The 25,920-nt window shown below is 48.2% G+C and overlaps 1 protein-coding gene across 3 annotated transcripts in view; it reads left to right on the top strand.

The window, feature by feature from the left end:
- DAAM2 (dishevelled associated activator of morphogenesis 2) overlaps positions 1–25,920 on the top strand; it is a 107,565-nt gene that overhangs the window by 17,428 nt on the left and 64,217 nt on the right. Inside the window, exon 1 of one of the 3 annotated variants that reach the window (XM_074332871.1) lies at positions 17,090–17,107. The exons of the other annotated variants lie outside the window; for them this stretch is intronic. The gene's annotated coding sequence lies outside the window, so the exon portion shown is untranslated. Of the gene's footprint in view, positions 1–17,089; positions 17,108–25,920 lie in introns of those variants that run through there. 3 annotated transcript variants of the gene reach the window in all.

The following is a 25,920-nucleotide window of genomic DNA, read 5'->3' as shown; positions in this document are numbered from 1 at the left end:
GGATAAACTTCTGACATCTCTCAATAGGCCTCATCTGTAAAATGGGCATTCTAAAGGTATATTTTTCATTTTTGCAAGGGATCATCTATGGAAACACAGTGTCTAGCACACAGTAAATGCTCAATAAATGTTGGCTGTTATCAACATCCTAATATTCCTGGAGGTGAATGACAGTCATTGCTTGGAAAGAGGAGTGAGCACTCCAGAATTCCGGAACTTCCTTGAGTCTTTTTTTTTTTTTTTTTTTTTTTTAACTTTTTGTTTATTTTAAGTGTGTTTTTCCAGGACCCATCAGCTCCAAGTCAAGTAGTTGTTTCAATCTAGTTGTGGAGGGTGCAGCTCACAGGGGCCCATGTGGGGATCGAACTGGCAACCTTGTTGTTAAGCGCATTGGGCTCTAACCAACTGAGCTAACTGGCCACCCCCGAATCTTTTAATTTATCTAGTTCATTGCCCTTTTCCATCCAACGTCACAGGCCTCAGTTCTCTGACTCACACTCATGTCCCATTAAGGGTGAATGCTAAGGCTGTTTGTCATCTGCTCGGTGCCCTTTAGGTGGGAATCATGAAATGTTAGGGAGTTAAGAAATCTGAAGAGGTCATCTAGTCTAGCATTTCCCAAACTTCATTTGATAAAACACCAGGTTCTCACAATGGCCCTAGGGGAAAAAAATTCCGTGGTTAAAGAAATTTAAGCAATGCTCTTCCATCTCGACGCTTCGCCCCACTGAGCCACAGTACTCAGAAGAGCATTGCAGTAAAAAACAAAATAAAACAAAAAAACAACAACAACAAATACCAACCAACCAACTAGGTTCACATTGTTTAAATTAGTTGTCTATTTATCTGAAGAGGAATTTTTCCTCAAGACACCCCACAGAACTAATGCTTTCAGGCATGTGTCAGTTAGAATTTGTGCTCAGCTACACTGTACAGAAACCCTACTAGCATGGCTGTACCAACTAGGGGTCTTTATTTTTCCTACATAACCAGTCCAGCAGATGCAGTCCAGAGTTGGCAGAGTGGCACCACAGTGCCATCAGGGACCCAGCTCCCCCTATCTCTGGACTTCAGCCTTCCCTAGAATGAGACAAACTCTTGTCTTTCTGCTCATTGCCTTATGGTTATACAATGGCTGCATCCCTTCTAGCTTCACATCTGCATTCCAAGCAGGAAGAAAGAGAAGGACAAAGCACAAAATATAGATGCCAACTAATTCTTCTCTATTTAACAAGCTTTTCTGGAAACTCCCTCCAGAAACGGACCCAAACTGTATTAAGTAGAGACCTCAAACTGCAGCACTGTCTAGGGGGAAGCTGAACAAATTGTAATTGGGCATGTTGTTGTCTCCAACCAAAGCAGGGACCTATTCGTGAGGCAGAAGGACAGAAGAGATCGTAGGTGGGCAATTCACATTTTATGCCACATTGATCAAATCTTTGCTCCTCGCTTCAGCAGGTCGATTCTAAAAGCATCCCATGCAAAAGAAAATAAAAACAAACAAAGCAACAAACTTTTGTAATCAACAGAAAATAAAAATTCTAAGCAACAAGGCCCTGGGCTCGCAGACCCTGTGCGAGTCCCCCAGCTGTTGTGGGTGCACCAGCGAATGGCTGGCACCTGTGTGGACTGCCCTTGGGCTATTGAATGCTCTCGCCCAGAGGTGCCTGGACTTATGTCATGCTCACCCACCCTCCTGTCCTGCCCCAAGTGGGGCCCTTGTGGCAGTGCAGTTCCCTCTCCAGAGCCCACAAAGATTGGGCTGAAGCGAGACCTCTCCTGCAACCACATTCTTGCCAGGTCCCTTTCTGCCCTCTCTTCTTTCCCCCATTCTCTTTCTGGTTTCCCCTAACAGCACAGTTTCTGTAAATGACATATGCACAAATCTCAGTCTCAGGTTCTGCTTCCAGCGGGCCCAGTCTAAGGTGTCCTAGGTCAGGCAGGGAGCTCTCTGCTTCCTCCGAAGGGATTCAGTCTGAAACCCTTTCCCTCAGTCCTGTTTGTGGACCCTGGTGGGCTTCGACTTGGCCTGGGTGTTGTGGGGACAGCTCCACATTCCACCGTGGTGATGGCTGTGGGACAGCTTTCCAAGTCCTCTCACACATGTTGGAAGAGGCCTCAGCACAAGACAGTCAGCAAGGGGAGTCTAGCACTGTATCTTATAAGGCAGATATTCTTAGAAACATTGATTTACACTCTTAAGCCCACGGACTGTTTGAAGGGAGTTGTCATGTGGGGTGTGTGTGTGTGTGTGTGTGTGTGTGTGTGTGTGTGTGATTTTTCCATCTGTGGCAATGGCAGCTGGGTATTTATAGCTGGATCTACAGGGCCATTCTCACGTGGCTAAGGAAAATTAAAACCTCATGTGGATTTTGTTTTGTTTTTCCCCTCTGCTTTGCCATTGCAAACTCTCCAGTTCTTAAACCCTGTTGTTGTAACTAGAGCCTCACTCAGCATCGCTACGATGGGGAGGTTATATAAATTTACTATTTCAGGCAAAAGTGCCTGTTCTCCATCAGTTATGCCACAGGGGCTGAGAGGGGACTTTTGGGGAGAGCTTGTGGGTGACACTAAGTGGCGGCCTCATCCATTACCACTCTCCTAGAAAGTGGTGGATTAACCTTGTGGAATGTGGATTCCTTGGATCACCTCGTGCGCCTTCTGAATATATGAGCTCCCTTGAAAGAAACCTATTTTCTTTCCCCCTTGTTTTTCTGTATCTGTAAGTCTTTTATGTCTGTGTTTTGCCTTCTCCGTTAGACTGAGAACACCCTGGGGGCCCGGTCTGTTTGCCCAGGTTACTGGAGCTCTCGGTGGGGTGTGTGGGGAGGTGGCGGTGGCAGGAACTCAGGTCCCTGCTTTCTCCAGGATGGCTTAAGAACTCATAGAGTTCTCTAGACAGCAAGGTTGCGGTGGGTTGCCTGATCTTTATTGAGAGGTCAGTATGCTTCCTGTTTGTGTTAAGCTGAGGAGACAGAGGCACCCAATGTAGACCCTCTACCACTTTATTCTGGTGGTCTGGAGCCCACGCATTCATACTTTGGATTTAAGCAGCTGAGGCTGCGGAGGCTCTGTCGCTGGGGCATAGGGTAGCGTGGCATGGCTCAAACCTGCCAGAACATGCGAAGGCCCCTGAGGAGCATAAGAAGGAAGGAGCTTAAGCTTAGCTGCCATTTTCCCCACAGAGCTGTGTCTTCTCACTGCCCGGCCATCCCCAGGGCTGGCAGACCTCATAGAGCTGGCCCGCTACACAGAGGGCTTTATAAACTTTTACTCTTCAAACTTGCCAGATAATACCTGTCATCTGTTGAAGGCCTACCATGTGCTAGGCACTGAACTAAGCACTTGCACACGCCAACCCATCTCATTCTCATAATAGACCTGCAAAGTGGGTGTCAACCCATTTTACAGAAGAGAAAACGGAGGTTCTGAGAGTTTAGGCACCCTGCCTGAAGTCGCATAGCTAGTTAAAGGCACAGAGACCCTTCCAAATAAGGTGGGCCTGACTCCAAGACCCCTGCTCCATGTACTGCACCCTGACACAGCACAGACATCTCCCTTTGTGATGAACTGAACAACCTACTGCCTACCTTCCACTGTGTTACAACTCTCTAGCCTCAACAAGCGTTATTCAATATCCCCGCCTCCCCTCTGTGCCTGCATCAGCTTCTAGTCACAGAGTGGAGGGGGACTTCTGATGTGGGGGTCTGGGAGCTCCTGCAGTGCCTGTAGCTTGAGACTGTGACCCTGCATCTCAGGCCTGTGCCATCCTTTTTGCTGAGAATATACCCACACCCTCTATTTCCACCTTTCTCCTCCTGTGAGTTCTAGAGGATTTCCAAACCTAGGGTAGAGCCAGCAATTCATTAGTCTTTGTCCTGTGTCCAAGAATCCCAAATATACAAGAATTCTTATTGAAAAGTCAAGTATTCTTGGGGAAAGTGTGTGTCACCGAGAGAGATTCCTCATATTGGGAAATGGGACTCTTCGTCCAGTCCAGGAAAATAAGTGGATTTCAGAGCTCGATGGAAGTGGATTGGCTCTCCCTGAAACCCCCCACCCCAGCTACATAGCCCATCATAAACCACACTGGGGAATTTGCCTTCCCAGTTCATCTGAGGCTAACTGGATGACGTTTTCCTCCGGATATAGAAGGGAAAAGGAAGCAGATTGGTGTGTGTGTGTGTGTGTGTGTGTGTGTGTGTGTGTGTGTACAGTTCTCACCTGCAGGTCACTTTCTATGAACTTCCTTTCCTCTTGGCATGAACCACTCATTTCACGAAGAACACTCTAGTGAGTTTCCTGGGGTGGCAGTGGGCCCCAGGATAAGGAATGGCAGGCAATGAGCCTGGCTGCTTTTCTGTGGCAGGAAATGTCTTCTCCCACTTTAGGGCAGCTCCATCTACCAGAGAGTCTCAGGTCATAGCATAGGATGTCTGCTCAAGGACACTGAGAAAGCAGTCACTCGTGGCTATTCATGCAACTCCAGGTTAGAAACAGGGCAAGAGTCAAGACGCAGAGGGGTATGGAGTGGGTTATAATCAAGAAAAGCTTTGGAAGAATATGGAGTTTAAATAAAACAAGTTTCCCTCCTTAATTATAAAAGAAATTATTATAGAAAATGTAGAAAATACATAGAAGCAGAAAGAAAAATATAAAATTAGCCTATAAGCCCATCACTGGGGGACTGAAAGGGTCTTGGGTCTTTCTGTCTTTACACCTCTTTCCCCAACTTACCAGCTGGCCACAAACCACACTTGGGGAACTTGCCGTCCCAGTTCAGTTAACATCTGGCAACTCTCATTCCAGTCTTCTCTCTCTGCATACATTTTTAAAGCAGGGTTGAGTACATACTGCATGCGCAGATGTTGGAGAGTTCTGTATTCTGATTTTGTCTCTTCCCTTAGTGTTACCAACTGTGTAAATGAGAGAATTTTCGAGCTAGGTATGGAAAGGGGTCACTGAGCATGGTTTGGTAGAGAGAAAGCTCAGAACTGGGGGAAGAACCCTAAAACACTGGAGGATACCCAGTGTGATGGAAGATCTTTTAAATGATGGAGGGTAACCAGGATCTCAATCAAGTTCAACCTCCTGGCTCCTGCACGGGCTGTGAGCAGCAGCAACAAAGCAAATCCATGCCTCTGACGGAGACTTGGGTTCCCTGGCCATTACAACGTCGGCTTTTACAACGCTGAGTTTCAGGTGGTTAGTTGCTCCATTTTATAGATTTGGAAACTAAGGTTTAGAATAGTTAAGAACCTTGAAGCAAGGTCCACACAACACAGCAGCAGAGCTGCAATGGGAACTTGTTCACCTTTTCTAACCACTGTCTTGCACAGCTTCCCATTGTGAGAAAGAGGGTGTCTCCTGGTTACTCATGTTTTGCTGAGACTTTCTGGTTGGACTCACCAAAGAACAAGGGGGTACCCTCTCACAAGGTCCAGAGAGGACAGGTCATCTGGATTAATCGTGTTTCCTCTAGGGAGGGAACTTGAATGCCCAAGCCCTGCTATCCGGAAGGAGTGTACATCAAATCAGTAATCCCAGTGTCACGTCTCACCACTTGGCTCTTCCTTCAGGAAGTTTTCCAGGTTGAATTCCACTTAGTACTTGTCCCTTCCCTTCTCCATTCTTTTTAGTATTAGCCTTCTCTAATTCCCAGCTACTCAGTAGTTGATACTGTGACCAGATGTCACCTCAGGAGCCCTGTCTTTGAAATTCAAAATAAATTAGCGGAATCAGCCCCCATAAGCACAGGAAGCCCCACATCCCTCTAAAAGAGCAGTGGGTTCTCAAAGAATAGTCCTGAACCAGCAGAATTGGGATCACCTGGAACTTGCTAGAAATTTCTGTAAATCTTTGAGCCCGGCCCCAGAGCCACTAAATCAAAGGCGAGGCATCCAGCCCAGCTGTTGTGTTTTATCAAGCCCACCTGGTGACTCTGGTCACACTAAAGTTTGAGAATTACTGCTCCAGAGGTTGCCAAGTAAGAGGTGATGGCTTCTACTTTTCCTGTCACCACTAGCTCTGAGTTCCTATTTCTATCCAATTAGTTAAGATTATTAATTATCTCTGGTCACAAGCAGGGTGGCCCCAAAGTTAAGGGCATAGACTCTCAAAAACTAGGATTTGAATTTGAATTGGATTTGAATTCTGCCTATACCGTGACTCATTGTGATCCCTGAGGGAGGGGCTTAAATTGCCTCTGCCTCAGACCTCTTAGCCCTACTATGGGATAGCAGTGGTATCCCCTATAGGGCAACTGTGGTCATTTGGTAAGATTGCATGGCAAGTATTTGATCAGTGCCTGACACTTAGTAGGGCTGCAGTAACTGTTAACTATTATTGCTGGTTTCATGCAAGTGGACTCTTTTTTTGCACTGTGCTGACCCATGTGGAATTCAATGCCCATACCCTGATTTACTTACACACACACACACGCACACACACACCATTTATCCAAGGGCTTTGTGAACATGGTAAACTTGAAGGAGGTTTGAGGAGACCAATGGTGTTTATATCACAACAATGCAAACAATTTGAAATTGAATATTGGACAACCTTATTCTCAAAAAGATTGATTATTTGGCCAGAGTCAGGTTGTTTGGCCTTCTTCCCAAGCTTTTTGGTTCTCACCAGCAACTCAGACAAGGAATTCCTCCTCTTTATTATGTCCGGTAGTTCAGCTGTCTTTGTTCTCCTGTCTCACTCCTAAACTTTGCTTCTTGTCTCACTTTGCAAATCTAAAGAAAACCTCTACATAATGGACCTTCTACTTCGGGGCTCCTGCTGCTTCCGCCCTCATCAGGGAGGAGAGAGTAACAATGAAATTTATTTGCCTACCAATGTGAACTCTGCTACCTCTTAGAATGCTTTAGTGGTAGAGTCATTTTGCGTTTATCTATATATGTATATGACTATTAATATAGATTTTATGTCCATATCTTTTCCCCGTTGGAGCTTGTTGTTCCATACATGTTCTTCCTGCTTTTTGTTCTAATCCTTCACACCCTCATAACGGGGATTCAATCTCAGCCAGAGTTGTCAGCCCTGGTACTAGCCTGGATAATTCTTTGTTGGGGATGGAGGTACTGTCCTGTGCATTACAGGATATTTAATAGCATCCCAGGCCTCTACCCATTAAATGCCTGTAACATTCCCTGGTTGTAACAACCAAAAATGTTGCCAGATGTCCCAGGAAATGCCCCAGGTTGAGAGCCACTGGTCTAAGCTAAATTCTTCCGATATTAGTTTCAGTCCATTACCACTTTGTTGGTCCCAGAGTTTATCTTTGTAGTGTATTCCAGGTCAGGGGTCGGGATTTATCCATTGAGAAGAAAGATGCAGAATCCCAGCAGCCTCTGGGTCCCTGTTTATCCCTAAGGAGAATCACCAGTACTTTGTAATTGCATTTCTTCAAAGGTTCCACACTTCACCCATCTGCATGTGAGCCAAGGACATCCTGCTCCCTTTCTAGTAGTACCCTCTCTCAACTGCTTGACTCTCCCCATCCAACAGGAAACCTCACAGGAATCAGGGAATGGCCTTTGGGTTTTGGCTTATAAATACTCATCGTCTCATTTTTCTTACTGAGAATTTTTTTTTTTTTTTTATCGTGTTTAACATTCTTGTTGCCGTAGTGGAAACTTTTGTTCTTTGGAGACTTTCCCATTCCAGGCCCAGGGTCAGATTCCTCAGCGGAACTCTGAACATTTTCTAGGGAAGTTTCTTTCACCACTGAGATTGTACCTTTGATGCATTTACACAACTGTGTTTGGCTTCTGAGTTAAGATGTCCCAGGATCCCAAAATAGACAGGAGGGAAGCTGGGCAGCTGGAGGAAGAGCCATGTGTCTGGGACTCAGTTGTCAGCCAAGATCAAAATCCTTTTATGGTTCCATTACTGTGTTGGATCTCTCTCCTTACATGCCAGCATCTCAAACCTAAGACAAATAGCCAATGCTTTAGTCAGTATGAGTTAGATTGTGCCGTGATAACACACAACCTGCAAATTTCAGTGACTTAAAACAACAGGTTATTAAAAGGTTATTTCTTATGCTACCTGTAATGGGTCAACAGAGCCTCTGCTCATGGTAGTCACTCAGGGACCTAGGCTGGCAGAACAGACACTCCTTAAATGTTGACGATTGGCGTGCCAAGGGGTCCTGCCAATTTAATGCTCTAGACCCCTTATTACATTTGTATTAGTCCTGGTTCTCCAGAGAAACAGAACCTATAGGATGTTTGTTTTCCTCTGTCCTTCCTTCCCTTCTTCCTCCCTCCCTCCTTTCCTCTTTCCTTCCTATCTATCTATCTAGATTTATTTTGAGGAATTGGCTCACTTTATTGTGGGAGCTGCGAAGCTCAAAATCTGCAGGGCAGTCCAGCAGGCTAGAGACCCTGGGAAGAGTTGATTTTACAGCTCGAGTCCAAAAGCAGTCTGGAGGGCCCTCTTCCTTGAGGGCCCTCACTAGTTTCTTTATATCCTTTAAATGACTAGATGAGGCCCACTCACATTATGGAGGATAATGTGCTTTACTCAAAGTCCACTAACTTAAATGTTTATCTCATCTAAAAAATACCTTCAGTGCAGTGACATCTAGACTGGTGTTTGACTGAATATCTGGTACCATGACCTAGCCAACGTGACATTAAGCATCACAACACTCAGCTTCTACTCTCAGCTCATGGGCCAGAATTAGTCACGTGGCCCCACACAAATACAAGTGGCCAGGAAGTACAGTCTGCTCTATGCTTGGAGTGGGGTGTTGGGAACCAACAGTACATGACCAAGCACCAATAACTATCACAACTGTAAATAATGTTCCCTGAGGACGAAATATCAGTCTGTGGTATCTCCATTTGAATGCATTCTGGTGTTCAAGACAGAAATAGTTTTAGACTTAGACCCTCATGCCCCCTTTGCTCATAGGAGAGGTTATGGAGGGAGTGGGTTATGACATGGCTTGGCCTCCAGGGGTGCTCAGTTTCACTAAAAACCTTCCTCTGTTTTGTCTTTACTGTTTTCTTTATTAAGTGTTTTCTGCATGTGGTGTTGCAGTCAAGAATCATTTGTATGTTGTGTTCTTGAAGAATGCCCTGCAGAATAATTTGGCCTTGGTGACTTCCTTTTAGTACAAACCCTTCAAGTTTCATTTTTCTTGCTTGGATCAGAAAGGGCTCAGGTGTCAGCCCTCACTTGGTCACCATCTCACTCTGTAATTCTGACACGTCCCTCTCCCGTCTGGGCCCGATTTTCCTGGCTGTCCAGAGGGGGCTTGAGCAATGGGATCTCTAAGTTTCCTTCTGGCTCTAACGTTCTGTGCACTTTTGTTCCACACCTCTCCCCGTGACCCCCAGTGCCAGAGTTTGTGGACTGGCTGTCTGGTGGGTACAGCCGGGGCTGCATGACAGAGTTTTCCTCCATGAAGCCGTCAGGATTGTTCTGGGTTCTCACTGGAAACTGGTCTCATTAGTGCCTTGGCTGTGCTGCATTCGCTAGCCCAGTGAGAATGTGTATTACACACCAGCTGGGAAGTATCATCTCTGTGCTCACTGGCCCTGTGGCGACCTCCTGCCTGTCTGACGGGGGAGCCCAGGGCAAGGGTATGTTGGGACGGAACACTGGGAGGCATGTGGAGAGGGCAGGGGCATGAGATGGAAACAGTCTGGCCTCGCTGAAACAGGTCAGGTAGCTAGGCCCGCCCTTCTAGGCCATCTGGGCAAACCTTATCTCCAAAGGGCAGAATTTCAAGGACCTCAAGCATTACTTGCTTCCTCCATATTCCCATTTGACAGTTCTAATACCCACCCAACCAGTTGTTTTGAAGCTCAAATGAGATATTGTAGGAAGAAGTACCTGGAAAACTATAGAGGCTCTTCAAGCAATAATTGTGGTTATCATGTGTTGCCTTGTTCCACAGATAGTTTGGTGCTAGGGATAGAAAAGTGAACAAAGACTAAACTAATTCACAGGCAGGGTGATGGCAGCTCAGATAGTGTGCTCTGGATGGGCAAAGCATGTGGGAGCTCAGAGCAGGGAGAGATCAATTCTGCCTGTGGGAGCAGAAGGCTCCATAGGAGCAGTGACAAGCCAGGTCTTGAAGGATGTCAGTGACTTCATCGGAAGAAGAAAAGGGCATTCCAGGCAGGCGACACTGCATGAGCAAATGTCAGCATGCTGAATAGGCTTAGGGAAACCTCTGGAAGGCTGGCCTGGCTTCCAGGTGGGGTGGGTGGGATAAAGTGAAGGGAAACTGCAAACAGGGTGGTGATCAAATTATGAAGGGTCTGGAATAACATAAGAGGAGTTGAGTCTTAACTGAGTTGTTTTAATTATTAGGTTTTAGACAACTTTTTATTTCAGTTTTGACTGAAAGAAAAAGCTATTGCTTTCGTTTTATTGAAAACCTGCCTGTAGATTCATAATAGGCAAAACTTAAATAGATTTAATCAGAGTATTGTTGCACTGTCCTGTTCATTTTGTTACTCTCCTTCCTCTTGGAACTTACGTGTAGAATGCATTCATCTTCCTGCTCTCGTCTGGGTCATGTGAAATATTCAAATTGGAATCTTTATTTTTTCTCTTTATAAAAGGAGTAACTGCTTATTTTAGAAAGTGTCAGAAAATGGTAGAGATAAAAAGAAAAGAAATACAAGCACAGGTAATACCACCCTCTAGATATTTAGCATTTGGATAATTCCTTGCAGTGAGCATTTTGAGGGAAGACCCCTTGTGTTGTGTGATGCTTTTCCCAGGGCATGAACCTGACCCTGGAAGGGGCTCCGTCGGCAATCATAGCTTGATATAGTGAGGGTCCCCTCCTGGTTGTGCTCTAGTGGGGCCACTTATGTTAAATCCTAATGTTTTAATTCATTACCTGTGAGACGTTGGCAGCTTCCTTTCTCTATGCCTCAGTTTCTTCATCTATAAAATGGGAACAACAACAATACCTATGTCCTAAAATGTGGGGACCAAATGAGTTCCTTCATGCAAAGCACACAGTAAGTGATTAATACTTGTTATTGGTTATTGTCCTGCTCTCTGGGTGAGACCAGGCCCTGGAACTTCTGCCAGAGCTTGTCCCTGGAGAAGGCTGGCTCATTCTTGCTCCCTCCTTCCTGTCCATGAGCTCTCAGTGCAGGCTGTCCCTTTAAGACAGGCTGCAACAACTATGGATAGTGCCAGGTGGGTACTAGACTAATGGGGGGGGGGGTGGCAAATCACTGCCTAAATTATATAAATGTCTAACCACTATGCTGTACACCTGAAACTAATACAAAATAATATTGCATGTCAACTGTAACTGAAAAAAATAAATAATTTAATAAAAATAAAAGAGAAAGGCGGCCCCATACTTTGCTACTCCACAGAGGGCCCTACCACCCCTGCAAAGTGCCCCTGTGGGCTGCAGATGGGACCCTCCTGAGCTGGACCTGAATGCTGGAGCCTCTGAAAAGGGCGCTGCTTAGAATCCCGTGTACATCTCCCCAGGAATCCATGCCCTAGAAAGGGCTCCCTGTCCTGTCTGTAGCTTCTCCATTGAGACCCTGGGCTCCTATCCCCCCAGCCCTGGCTCTGGGACATGGGAGGATCATTCTTAAGGACTGAGCTCAGGCTCCCTGAAAAGAAAGTTGAAAATAGCTGGATAAACTCGGTAAGTGACAGAAACCCACGTTGCTTCCTCCTCCTTGGATTGTGGATTGCAGATTTGGGGTTGAGTCTTGCCAGATGGAATTTTTTTTATTTTATTGAAGTATAGTTGACATACACTCTTTTATTAGCTTCAGGTGGACAACATAGTGATTCAACATTTATATACCACATGATGTGATCCCCACGGTACGTCTGGTAACCATCTATCACCATGCAAAGTTATGACCGTGTTGACTATTTTCCCCGTGCTGTACACTATGTCCCCGTGACTATTTTATCCCCGTGACTGGAAGTTTGTACCTCTTATTCCCCTTCACCTTTTCCATCCACCCTCCCAACTCCCCTTCCCCCTGGCAACCATCAGTTTGTCCTGTGAATCTGTTTCCTTTTTGTTTTGTCTGTACAAATGTTTGTTTTGTTTCTTAGATTCCACATATAAGTGAAATTATATAGTATTTGTCTTACTCTGTCCAACTTATTTCACTTCGCATAATACCCTCTCGGTCCATCCATGTTGTTGCAAATGGCAACATTTCATTCAGAATCTGATGGGCAAATGTGGGAAGGAGGTGGGGCTGGGATTCCCAGTGGGTGGTGAGACTTGGGGATACCCTCTTGGCCCCCTCCTCTCAGTGGTTGTCACCCTTGAGGCAGGGAGCTGAGGGTTGACATCTGGAAATATCTGGAGCCTGGCCCAAGGGGTGAAGATCAGGGAGGGGCAGATGTCAGATTTCTCTCTTACTTGGGGAAAACAAAGTGTGGTCAGTGAGGGCTGTATGCAAAGATGCCCGAGGCCAAATGACATTTGAAGCCTGAGGGTGAAGTGGGTGACCCTGCTGCTGTGTTTCAGCAGGGGACTCAGGCCAATTCCTCTTCCTCCTGGGGTGAGGGGCAGACCCGGCCCTGGCCTTGTTCCTCAGGCCTCGAAGAGGTCTGTGTTGGCCCCTTGGACTGGGGCAGCTGCCTGTGAGCCGCAGTGGGCAGTGCCATAGTGGGAGGAGGCAGGTCTGCCAAGGGCAGGGAAGAATGGGGAGCCTGTTGTTCCTAAGCCTGGGAACGATGCGTTGCGGAGAGGCCCACGCTGCCTCTCGCTCAGCGTGAGAAGCAATGGGGGGAGAGATCTGTGCAGCAGGAGAAATGGGGCTGAGCTGGCACCCGCACCTTCTGCAGAGAAGTGGTCTCCCAGCCCTGTATCTTGTGGCTTGAGCACAGGTGAGCTCTCTGCCTGGGAGGCCCAAGTGCAGTTTGCAGGGCTGGGCCTGTGCCTGAGAGGTAACTTCCGCCTGAGGAGGCCGGAGATAGTAGCAGCCTCAGCTCCTGTGTTTCTCTGAGGCCGTGAGTTCCCAGTCAGAGAAGCTCTCTGCTAAATTCTGCTCCAATAGCTCTTTCCTGTGACCTCAGTTGTGTGGGGCTCTGTGCTGGTGGTTTCCTGAAACAAAGATGCCATAATGGAATTGAGAGAGTATGAAGATCTGGAAAGCTCTTTGGCTATGGGATTAAAGCTATCCTTGAAAAGTAATAATAATAACTACCATTTACTCTGTACCTTGAATGTGCCAGTTACTGTGCCAAGGGTGTAATGGGTACCATCTCATTTAATTCTCCCAGTAATTCTTTGAGTCATGAATAATTTTGGAGATTTAAGAGATGAAGAAATTGAGGCGCAGAGAGGTTGAGGACCTTGCCTGAGGACACAGAGCTGGTAAATTGCAGAGCCAGGTTCGAACTTCTTCATTCAATCATGTATTCATTCGTTTGTTCGACAAAGTTGGGCTAAAGGTCTGCTATGTGCCAACCGTGCATTGACAACAAGGCTGGGCGTAGACTGGGGAAGGCGCAGCCGACCTAACTCCACAGTCTGGGTCCTCAGCCCCACGCAGTCTTTCAAACGGGCCCACAGACCTTCGGGGGAGTGTGTTAAGAACTGTGCTTGAGAATGTTCTTTTACTTAAGAAACGTTGCATTTTATTTTCATTTTAATAATAATCTAAAAATCGAATGCATTCATTCTAAATGGCCATCATATAACTTACCACTGGCATGAGATTTTAGTCCCCGAGTTTATGTTTCTGTGCAAGTGGTTTCCGAAAATGATAGTATTTAACTTTTAATGCTTTGTTTCTTAAACTGGGTTCTACATCGTTTGCTTGGAAGGCCCAAAGTACCAGAGATTAAGCAAGGCTACACCGATTCTGCTGCAAGAAGGGAGAGGTACAGTACGGGTGTCCCAAGATAACATGGTTCCACATCCCCCTTTCCTCCGGCACAGTCACCTGAACTCACGTAGGGTGAAGCAGCTTGGGGGTCCTGATCGTCCAGCCTCTGGGTCTCCAGGATCAGGATGGACTCAGTCCAGAGGCTCAGAGAGGAACATACAAGTCAGGAAAAAGGAAAGCCCCCGCAAATAGGAGCTGGAGCCCCACTCTGACACAGCATCTCTGAGCCCCAATGAATGGTTGCTCTTCTCTACGCCTTCACAGCTGGAAAACTTATGCTAAGGCTGGGAAGGGAGAGTGAGGGCCTCCTAGGAGCACCGTGTGACATCCTCTTAAAGAGGGGTGTTCTCCCTCAGGTCATTCCAGAAACTTCTGACCTCTCCCTGTATCCAGCTGTTAGGTGAGAAGGCCATAGTGGGATCCACGATGTAGGGAACTGTGGATGGGATTCAGGCCTTACCACCCAGGGTGTGCTGGCACATCACGTCAGCCTGGTGCCTGGGCCTTTGTACGGGGCTAGGTGACCAGCAGTACCCTGTGGGGCGGAAAACCCACCAGTGCAGGTGGCTGGAGATAGGAAACCCGGGACCCAGACCTGCTCTTCTTCCCCTTCCATCTCCTCTTCCTCTCCTCCTGCTGAGGTTTGGGTCCTGCCATGATGCACCTTGTGGTCACACGTACATCTGATTAACGCTCTAGTGTGCCTTCATTTTATGGTCACTGCCCCTCACCTGGAGCCTGGGCAATTATCCTGGTCTTTCTGTCTCTAGACCCCTTTCCACCCTTTTCTGTCTTGTACATGAAGATTCGGCAAGTGTTTTCTGTAAAGGTCCTGAGTAAGTATTTCAGCTGTGAGGGCCACATAATGTGTTGCAGTCACTCAACTCAAGCACCAAAGACCTAGACAATCTGTAAATGGATGGGCCTGGCTGTTTGCCAATGAAACTGTACTTACAAAGTCTGGCGGGGGGGCAGATTTGGCAACCTGTGCCTGGGATGCAGTCAGCCTCTGCTGAAAAACATTCCCCACGGCCTGCGTGACTCCGTAATAGGACAGGCCCACCCGCTTCTGCATCTCCAGCTGCTTCTTCTCTACCAAGTCCTTCTCAGGCCCCCATAAGCCCCACTCTCCAGCCACACCACACTGCCCGCCCTTCTTTAAACATGCTCTTCTCTTGCATGCCTCCTGGCCTTTGCCTGAGCTTTGCTTTTGCTGGAAGGCCCCCTCCTTCTCATGCATCCTGTCTACTCGCCAGACTCTGACTCCTTGCTCAGGTTCGATGTTCCCTCTTTGTGTCCTGCCATGACCCCCATCCCTCAACCCTCAACAGTGCTTCCTCCTCTCCTCGGTGACTCTGCCGCGTACTGCTTGCCTCAAGGGTGACCTCCCTGCGCTACACTTTAGTTACTTGTTTCTAACTTTATCTCCTCAGAGGCAGGATTCAACAGGACTTGGCTATCTCGGCCGCCTCCCCATCGCCAGCTCCAGCCTGCCAGGCAGTAGGCACTCAGGAAACAGTGTTGGCACAAACACCTATGACTGCCCCCTTTTGCCCCTAGAGCCCAGGCTGAACCGGGGGCTTTGGAGGGTCTACCTGTTCCATTTTGGGAAAGCAAGATCTCGTCAGGTGTCGGGCATTGAAGCGTCCGGTAGCTAAACCCGTCACTGGCCCTATAACCGGAGTCTGTGGTTCCCTATGCCCCACGATCGGGTGTCCCTGTTTGTTTTGACATCCTGAGTGGGGCATGAGAGATCGAGATTTCAAAGCAAGAATTTTCTCTAGCAGCCATTGAAGGCGAGGCCCATGCCAGCTCCTGGGGCTCTCCTGTTAGCATTTTCACTTAATTAAGAAAACAAGCCCCAAATCCCTGACAGAGATGGTTGTGTAGACTCAGGCCAGAGGATTTGTGTCAGCATGCAGCAGAGGCCTCCCAGCTCCTGTGTGGGATGAGCTGAAAGACAGTGCGCCAGAAAGGACCACAGTGCCTCTTGCAAGAGAAGGTGCCTCAGAAGTTGGGCTGTGGGGAGCCAGCTCCGGGCAGGGCCCAGAGCAAGAATTTCTGCTCCTCCTTCTCTTCCAAGGCATTTAATGAACAGGTGGAACGTGGAGCAAGACAGGTTGGGTGAGAATAGGAGAGGATACAAGAGACCGGATGTGCCAATCTGCTTCTCTGGAAACAGGTGCTTCCAACTCCCTAGCTACTGGAGGACAGTGGTGAGAGGTGACCTAGGGATGGCTTCAGGTGGGGTCTGGGTAGCTGACCTGCCAAGGGGAAGCCTGGTCAGGGATGCTGTTCACCTATGGAGAGCCTTGGCGTGAATTTAAACAGGCTGTCATTCCTTAAGGGAAAAGTATTTAGCATATTGCTGTAGAAGCAGCCCAGACACACTCTCCCCTGCCCGCACACTCTCTGTGGTGCCCAGGAGAAGGTGTTGGGCCTTCATCAACACCATCCCCTGAGATGGGAGTGATGTCAAAGGTGGGAATTGGAATTAGGCCTCCGGGAGTTGCAGGAGCATGGGTGCACACAGGTGTCCGAGCTAAGTGTCCGGCCGGTGCATTTCCTCCCAGGTGTATGTGTCCTGGGGGCAGGGTGGCTTTATGCATCCCCTTGGAAGTGTGATTCTCTGGCAGTTCACAGCCTGAACACCATGTGTAGTGGTCCTGGCATCTCTTGGGCAGAATGCAGAAACAGAGATACCCAGTCCTGCTCTACCACTACGAAATTGTCCAGGGCGAATTATTTGGCCTTTGTGAACCTCCAGTTTCCAGTAGGAAATGAGGGTGAGGCTCACATTTTACATGTGTCTTGGCAGTTTGGGAAATATTAGATAAGGCATCTACCAGTCTGGTTCAGTGAACCTGGTTTCCTTCCCCATCAGACAGCTATCTTGGTCCAACTTCTGCCGGCTGGCTCTGCATCTAGCTGTCTTTAAAAATACTGGGGAGAAATGACAAAGACATGGTTACCTTCTGCTCAGCTGGGGGAGGCGAGGCCTGGGGAGGAAGTGGTTCTAGGGCCAGCTCTCAGTAGCTGGTGTCGGCTAGTCCAAATAACGGACAGTTGCTGGCAGATACACTGTGACTTTTAAGAGCCCTCCCCTTACCCCTCTGGGAATGTCAAGGCTTCCTGCCTTCTGTAAGTCATTGCTTCATCACTGTCACTCACAGGACAAGGTCGCATTCTGCAAGCAGCTGCGACCATTTCAGGAAGGCAGATTTCTTTCTCCAAAGGTGAGCATCTCTGTGGTGTTTGTTCCAAAACTGGAGAGAAGTCATTTGGGTTTTTAGGGGAGTCTTGAATCTTTCTCTCTCTCTTTCTTGTTTGTGTGTTTGTTTTCTTCATTTTCAACAGAACCCTCAAGTTGTGTAGCTGGGATGACCAATAGCTCTTCTTTCTTGAAAAACATACCCCAAATGTTACCTGATCCTCCTAAAAATTCCCCAATCCCTTGCTTTCTGCTTTTGTTGGTGATTTTGCTCACTTCATCTTAGGACCATTTGAACACCAAAATTAAGGAAAATATACATGCATTCAGGTGTGGAATATGAAAGGCATACTAATGGAGGGCAAATAATGATAACTGTATGTGCTTGGCAGATCAGAAACGTTTGGACTGACTGTTGGAAGCATTTTCCCCTTTTACAAAAGCATTTCTAAGTATTCATCAGGCTTCAAAGGTAAAATTTGAGGTAAAGACCAGGAGACGTTGTGAATTTATCTCTGGAATATCAGGGAACTTCATCCAAAGAGAAAGGTGGTATAGCCTGGGCCTGGCAGGATTCAATATTTAGGGAAAAATTCGCTAATGAATCTCAGCTAAGATTTTTGGAGAATTTTTTTTTTTTCTATTACATTTTTGTAGTTGTTTTTACCATATACACTATCTTCAGTAGAAACCATTTAATGGGAAACAAAGAACCAAACCACAGTTTGTCTGCCATTGTTCTTTGATGAGAAAGAAAAGTCTGGTTGAGGATTCCGGAATGGGGTTCGAGACGTGGTTTGTGATGAGTGTGCTGTGGGCCCTGGGATAGATATTCTTGCTTCTCAGGCCTCAGTTTTCTCCTCTATAAAATGGGCTTGATGAGGACAGTCACCTCAGCTCTCAACAGACTATGCCTCCCGACAGATGTGTGGACGCCCCTGCAGGGCAGTCAGAGAAAGGAATTGAGTTTGTTCAGCATTCAGCCACAGGCTGGGGGATGGAGAGGGTAACACCCCAAGAGGGGAGACATAGCCATCCAGGAGCAGAACAGGGTAGTCTTTTCCAGAGTCAGATTTTTGCATCTGAGCTTGTGCAGTGCTACACGGTCACTCCAGAGAACAGCAGCCCTCACGCCTATCTCTCCAAGTGGGGGTCCATTGAAGTGTCCCCGTGCCTGGTAGGATATGGGCTTGGGCTTCGCTTGTTACTCAGGGCCTCTGTCTCTGTGTGACGTGTACTTCCCCTTGACCTCCTTGGTTTGAGAATGGATTCTCTTAATGGACCAAAGGGGAATTTGGGAACTCCCAAACCCAGTTTTAGAATCCAAGGAAAGTGGCTCCCTTCCTGACCAAGGCCTAGACGACTCCTCAGGGCTGACCGCACTGGCCAAGCCTGCTCTGCACGCCCCTCCTCTCACACTCTGCATCTTAACTCTTGCCCTTCCCTTTGCCTGAAGGTTGGTACCTGTTGTCTACCAAGCCATCCTTTAAGACTCACTTGAAACACCACCAATGTGTAAAATTTCTCCAACCCCACTTCCCACCCACCCACCCCCAATTTCAGGAAGGTGAGGTTCTCCCTTATCTCTGCCCCCCACAGAGCTGCCCCAGATGTAGCACAATGTGTGAAAAACCACTGGACTGAGCTCCCGGAACACGAGGATTCTGATGGTTCAATTGTGCATTCATAGTTCCAGCAACAGAATGACTGAATATAGGAATGAATATCATAAACACCAGGGGAACCTGTGCTCTCTGCCATTTTCCTCTGAGAAGGAAACAAGAGGGGCTGGTGTTTGGATAACTTACCCAGGGGCCAGCTTTAGGGAGGTGTCTGAACAGAGCACTCTAATCGGCACCCCCTCTTGGTATGGCACCCATGGTGGTAGCTGGGGAGCAGTGTGTGGCTGGGCCAGCAGTAAGCCCAGGACTGCTTGTGGGTAGCAGCTCCATCCTGTTCTTTTATACCGAGCAAGGTCCTGACGTGGGTGCCAACTGCCTGCTCATTCTGGCTTTTGTCCATGTGGCATGAGATTCTTGCCGCTGTGCCCAGGGTATATGGAGGGAGTGTGGCTGTGTGTGGGGGGCAGCTGGTGGCACTTTGGGAGATGGACAGAATACCACTGTGTGTGCCCTCGAAGGACACTTGTGTTGGAGGCTGAGGAGACACCTTCTTCCCGGTAGAGAATTATAGTGTGTGATGGTGCTATTTATACTCACTGAGAGGAAATTGGGCAATAGTATTTTGTGAGTGCTGGGAGGATAAGAGGAGAGCAAGGGTTCCTCGGAGTCGGTAATGACCTTACCTTCAGGAAGTTCATTCACTTACTGATGCATTCAGGTAATTCACTGACGCATTACTGAGTGCCTCCCATGTGTGTCCATCAGTGTCGTAGCCCAATGGATGCAGACTGACCACGTCCCTGCCCTCAGAGGGCTTACTTTCTAGTGAAAGTCCCTGCATACCGAGAGAATGGCCACTGAGGTTACTCTCTCCCAGCGCGATTCTGAGCCAGCCCCGTGGTGAAGGATATCGTTTCTTCATTCACTAGCTCCTGTGTGCTGCTCCCCCAATTCCTGACTCTCCCTCCTTCCCCAGCTGGTGACAGAGACCCTTCACCCAGAGTCCCATTATGCCCTGTGTAGCTCTGCCCGACGCCCTTCCTCGACCAAGAGCATTTTTTTTTCATGACCAGTCTGTGTTTTATTCTCTGTCATGTCCCTACAGTGTACAGTGCCTGGCATAGAGTGGGAGTTCCACTCATGACTGGAATGAATGAAACCATGGGGTAAATGCATTTATTCACCTTCACCATTCATGCTGAAGCCTGTGCATCTATTTGTTTCCATCTCTTTCTCAGTCCGTCATGGAGAGGAATGGACTCTTGAGGAAGTTGCTGGAAAGTGGGAGAGTTGTGAGAAATTAGAGAAATGGGAGATGATCGTGGTTGCAGTCAGTTCTTCAGTGTCCTCTGTGTGACTTGGCCACAAGAGGCTCATTTGCCTTTGAACGTCCTCCCTCCCTGAGGCTGGGAAGGTGGGTGGCCTTCAGGGCTGACAGAGCTGGGCTCAGAATGCAGACTCTTTGTGCTGAGGCCTGCGTCTTTCTCCTCATGATTAGGGACAATGAGATGCTGAGGGACAGACCAGCCCCTGCAGCCCTCTGGCTCCGAAAGCCCAGCTGGGCCAGTGGGAGAGTAGGCCGCCTGGGAATGACTTGGAAGCAAGTCCAGGCCTCAGCCCACCTCCCCCAAGGCCAGGATGTGGCGTGGGACCCAGGCGGGTGGAGGTTCCCACCGCTCAGCTCCTGCACTCACTCGCAAATGCTCTAGGACCAGGCAGCCTATCTCAGCAGGAGGGGGTGGGGAGAGACTCCAGCTGCCCGGGTCAACACCCAGAATGCGGACCAGGGCAGCTCCGCAGGCACCCACCTCTGACATTCATCGTCTACCTGGACAACTGCCAGTGGCCCTGCAGCCCAGCCTCGCCTCACATGGGAGAAGAGCATCAGAAATTAACCATTACAGGCCCCGCCTGAGTCAGGCCGAGCCTGGTGCTCTTAAATCAGCCAGCATCCATCGACCCCATACCAAGGGCTGGAGTGGGCAGTCACAAATGCTGTCTCATTTAATCCTCACATCAATCTGTGGATATAGGCACCAACCCCATTTTCCAGATACGTAAACTGAGGCACAGGGAGTTACATAATCTACCTGAATTTACACAGTTGGTAAGTAATGTTTCCTATATTCATTCTTTATTGCAAGGGCCTGTGATGTGCTCGGCAGTGATTCTAGGCACAGTGCATGGCTATGAATGATGGGCAAAAATGTCTCATGGAGCTCACATTCTAGTGGGAGAGACAGAAGCTATAAAAAGTAAAGTATATACCATTCCATATGGTGATGAGTCTATGTGGAAAATGGAAGGGAGAAGGGAGGTGGACAGTGCTGGGGGAGGGGTTATTTTAAGTAGTCATGGAAGACCTCATTGAGAGGGTGGGCAATGATGGATATTTACACAGTGCTTGCGAGGGGCCAGGCACTGCCTGGTCACTGTTCAGGGGTCCGCTCATTTAATCCCCGCAATTACCTTATGATGGTGGTGATGATGATGATAGCAGCTAATATTTAGGGAAGGCTTACTAAAATGGGTGGTGCAAATGTATACAACTCATGTGTGCAGAAACAAGTATTTCCTATAACACATCACTTGCAATAAAAATCTTAGCTTGATCAATAAAGATACTTTAGTCTCTTCTGATGTGAGACAGTGGCTTTGGATCACGGTTCAGTGAAGTCACCTCCCTGTGAAGATGTCTCCCTGTGGCCCTCCTCCCCCTGTGGTCTGGTGCTCAGGAAGCTCCAGTATTCTCGAGGCGGCTCCGGGAGGGCCGTGGGGCCACAGGTAAAGTGTGCCATGTTCCCTCTGCTTTGTGGGCCCCTGTGCTGAAATCCACTGAAGGGGCCAGGTCTGCTTTTATCCCTCGGGGGTTTTGAGGGGGGATCTGGCACCCACTGCTGAAGCCTGTGGCTTCCTCAGGCCCACTGGCTCTCTTGGGACACCAACTGCCCCTGGAGGGCCTGGATGTGAGGAAGTCCCCAGGTGACTTCCTCAGCCCTTGTTAACCTGCCCCTCACAGAGCGTGTGGCTGCGCCCAGCTGCAGGCAGGGCGTCTCCAAGGGGCATGACTCTTCCCCAGGTGTATGTCCTTATTTTGGGATTCTCCAGTCATTGGGTCATTTCTAGTGATGTTCCTTCTTCCCACCTCATCCCCTCACCGCCCCTCCCCCCCAGGTGCAGAAGGGAGTGAAGTCATGGCCATTTATTTCTTTTCCCTTGTAGTCCTAAAAAGGTTTTCCATTCACTCTTCCTGTCTGAAAAAACCAACATTACCTCTTAGCAACCGTTCCCCATGCTATTGACCTTTTTGTTCTGGAGGCTTCTTTGCTCAGGGTCGTGGTTTTGTTATGATATTAGAAGGGTACTAGGGAAAGGAAAGGGAAAAAAAAAATGAACACCTGGAGTTCCCAGAGGCAAAATATATTGGGAAATGTTTTCCTTGTGAAATACTCTGTATCAGACATACAGTATTATGCCTGAGTTGTCACTTCTCACGACTCCAGTATGAGGTATGTCCTGTCACTCTCTTTTTACAGACAAAGAATGCAAGGCTTAGAGAAGTGAGGTAACTTTCCCAAGGTCTTACAGCTAGTTAGTGGCATAGCAAGTTTAGATGCTAAAATGTCTGCATTCTCGACCCCATCCTATTCCTGAGGCTTTTGCTGCTTCTCAGAAAGGAGTCTTGGGGTGCAGATTCTTTGGCTAATACTCAAGTGACATAAAATGTGGCCCCTTGACTAACGTATAAAATCCCCAGAGGAAGGGATTGTCTTCAATGGACTCAACCAGGGGTAAATAGGGCAGACCCCTCCTGTCACAGGAAATCTCATTCCGTGTTAGCAAGGGGTTGCAGGTCTTCAAATTCTCTCCCATTCATATGTAGGTGAATACCTACATCTTTCTGTTCTCATTCAGGCTTGACATAAACAGTGATTTTTCACTACCTGTTCAGCTTGACAAGAAGTGTGGTGTGACCACCTCCTCCCTACTCTGCTTCCCCAGTTAAAGAGTCCTTTGACTCACAGCTGTAGCTCCTTTCTGCAGAGCCTGGTACAGCCCCGACTTGCAGTTCTCCAGTTGGCTGAAGCCCTGCCCTTTTCTCTCAGCCAGTAGCTGTTTTCCAGCTGTTAAGACCATGATGCCACACTTAAAAACTCAGCTCTGGCCCTCAGCTGCACTGGAGTTGAAAGACTAAGGGGGTGGGGAGGTATCTGGTCAACACCTAAAAATAACCAGGGTGAATAAACCCTTGCTTTATATTTTTAGCTTCATAATTAGCATCATGTTGTTGGTATTATAATATTAGCGCTAAATAAAAGGAGGGGAAAATCCACCCACAATCATACCATGTGCACAGGGATTTATTTTTCTAAAAGCCCCAGTGCCCTGGGCATTCTGAGATGTAGGGGCGGGGAAAGGAGAGGCGAGAAGTCAGGGAGAAGTGATTTAGATAACCTGAAATGGCAGGCATCAAGTCAATGCACAGGCTTCATCTCAAATTTATAGCTGCTCTTCTGTAAGACTGAGCTCTGGCACTGCCTCCTCCAGGAAGCCTCCCCTGTTTTCCTCCTTCTCAACAGGCAGGCTGTACTCTCATAGATGCTCTTTCTACTCACATCATGTCTTACCTATGTGCTTCCCACATTGTGTTATAACTATCCGTTTATGCTCATGGCTCTCCCACTATACTGTGATCTCTTGGTGCTCAGGAACATAGCTTATTCACCTCTACATCTCCAGTGCCTAGTATTTCCAAAAAGTACTAGGTCACATGTTAGTTAGAATGGTCATTAAGCTACAATACCAGACACAGGGGTCAAGGCCGTTACGGAAGATGACATGCACTGAAGCTGGGCAAATTTCTAAAGTCTACAGGTTGGAAAGCAGCGTGAAGTGTGTTATCCATGTCTGATACAGGTGTGTTTTCTTTGGAGTGTTTCGGGTATGCAAAAGAGAGAGGAGGAAAGCGTGGCCGCATCTCACCAGTGGCTGGGAGGTCTCTTCTCATGTTAGAAAAGAGAACACTGCAGAGCATGAGAAGGGGGCCCCCTTTTCTCCTTATGACTGTGTAAGTTCCAAATCCAGAGTGCTCTTCCTTAGCCTGCAAGCGGGCAGGGACTCTGTCTTTTCAGATGGGAATCCCTGCTGCCTGGCATGGTCCCTGGTCCCAGAGAAAATGATCAGTAAACATTTATGGAATGAATGGATGCACGAATGACTGCACACATGGAGGAAGGAACTCTTGCAATGAAGTCAAGTTCATCGGGGAAGACGCAGGGAGCTAAGCATTGAGTCCAGTTATGAACGAGGGAAGGGGCGGGGATTGGCAAAGAGGGCTTTGCAGTTGGGTGATGGGGGGGCAGGCTGTTTGGTGCCTCTCTTGGTTTGGATACTTCTAACCAGAGGCAGGCTCAGAATGGCCATCTCTTGGGGGAGAGGGAAAGGGGGCGGTGGGATGTCATACAAAGACATGGGCCTAGAGAGCGGGTTTTCTCCTTTATTTTGCTTCTTTCCCTCCAGCACTTAGAGTCCGACACATTGCTAAGATTCCTCACATCCCTAGGGCAGGGGTGGGGGTGCGGTGGGGTGGGGGCAGTTCTAACAAATGAGTCTGGACAGAGGCATGTGGAGTGTGGCCCAGAGAGAAGGGGAGGAGGGGGAAAGCAACTTGTGAGCTTGGAGAGAAGGCCGTTCTATTTTGGGTGACTTTGAATCCCAGCCCCTCTCCCAGCCAGATCTGCAGCAGACCCCCACCCTCTATACTTCTGTGCACTGGCTTCTGCTCCATTTCTGGCTCCCCTCCCTGCAGCCTTCAAGACTTGGCTCATTCTCCCCTTGGTGTTCTGCCTATTGGTATTCTTGCCTGTATCCAAAACCTCCTCCCAATGTTTTCAAAGAAGCTGTCCCCAAATAACAAATAACAACAATATCTACAAACACTAATCAACATCTATAACTTCTCCCCATTCCTACCGTGTGCCATGTACCCCACTGGGTACTTTGTGTGCCCTCCTTCAACTCCCCAGAAACCCATGAGGTCATTACTTCCGTGATCTCTATTTGACACATGAAGACACTGGGCCTGAGAGAGGTCACCCAGGCAAGCTCACCTTGCTAGGTGGTGGCCAAGCTGTGGCTAGGACCCAGATCTGTGTAACTCAAAAGGCTGTGCTCGTCTGTCTCACAGCTACACAGCCCTCTCTCTGAATCAGAAACTGTGGGGGTGGGGCCCAGTGAGCTGCATTTTAATAAGACCTCTAGGAGATTCTAGAACTGCTGGTTTAGCTGATCTGGTTCCAACCTGGATGAAAACCTCTAAGTCCACTGAGATTTGGGGAAAGCCGATCCTTTCACTGCCATTGCCCCTCCCCCCCCCCCCCACACACACACACACACACACACTCCCCATAGGATTCTGTTTATGAACTCTGGGCATAGGGCAAGATGCTCAAGGTTCCTGAGCACTCGGGTTCCCTGGTTATGAAACAGGAATAACCCTGACCCTTAGAAAGGAATGTCCCTGGCTTCTTATTTCCTAGCTGTTTCTCCCAAAAGTGATTACTCAATCCTGACTGCCACTTAGCATCACCTGAGGAACTTTTACAAACTGCCAGTGCCCAGCTCCCTCCCCAGAGCAGGTCAGCCACTCTGGGCGTGGGGTCAGGTCATGAGTGGTGCTAATGTGCGTAGGGGTGGAGAACCCTGGCTGCTCACTCTCAGGCCTCTCCCTCCCCATCACTTCCTCAAGGGAAGAGGCGAGGCGTCTCTAACAGTGACTCTGGGTGAAGTTATGAGCGGGACCTGCCAACACTGCAAGGCTCCCTGTCCTGTCTGCGATCTGCCACCTGCAGGGCGGGTGCATCTGGCCAGCTGTGGGTAATGAAGTGAGGAGCCTGCTTCTGTGGGAGGTCCACGGTCTCCCTCCTGTGTCAATGACTGGACATGGGAGCTGGCCTCACTCATGAGTGGGATATTGGGAAGTCCGTTTGGCCAGAGATAGAAAGCCACGTACTCCCACAGCTTTATCAGGAACGTAGCTGATACTGTGACCTCCATCTGTCTGCTTCATGTATCTGTTTCTCAACTGGTCCTGAACTCAACCAAGAAAAGAAAACTTTTATGTATGGACCCCAACATCATATACTTAACACAGTTAGAGTTGAATTTAATGAGATGGCACAAACAAACCAGCTAGTTAGTTAGTGGTCAGTGTGTT

This window comes from Rhinolophus sinicus, linkage group LG05, assembly GCF_036562045.2.
Source record: "Rhinolophus sinicus isolate RSC01 linkage group LG05, ASM3656204v1, whole genome shotgun sequence".
Taxonomy (NCBI): Eukaryota; Metazoa; Chordata; class Mammalia; order Chiroptera; family Rhinolophidae; genus Rhinolophus; species Rhinolophus sinicus.
The sequence above is the reverse complement of the archived record's forward strand: the minus strand, read 5'-3'. Positions and strand labels throughout refer to the sequence as shown.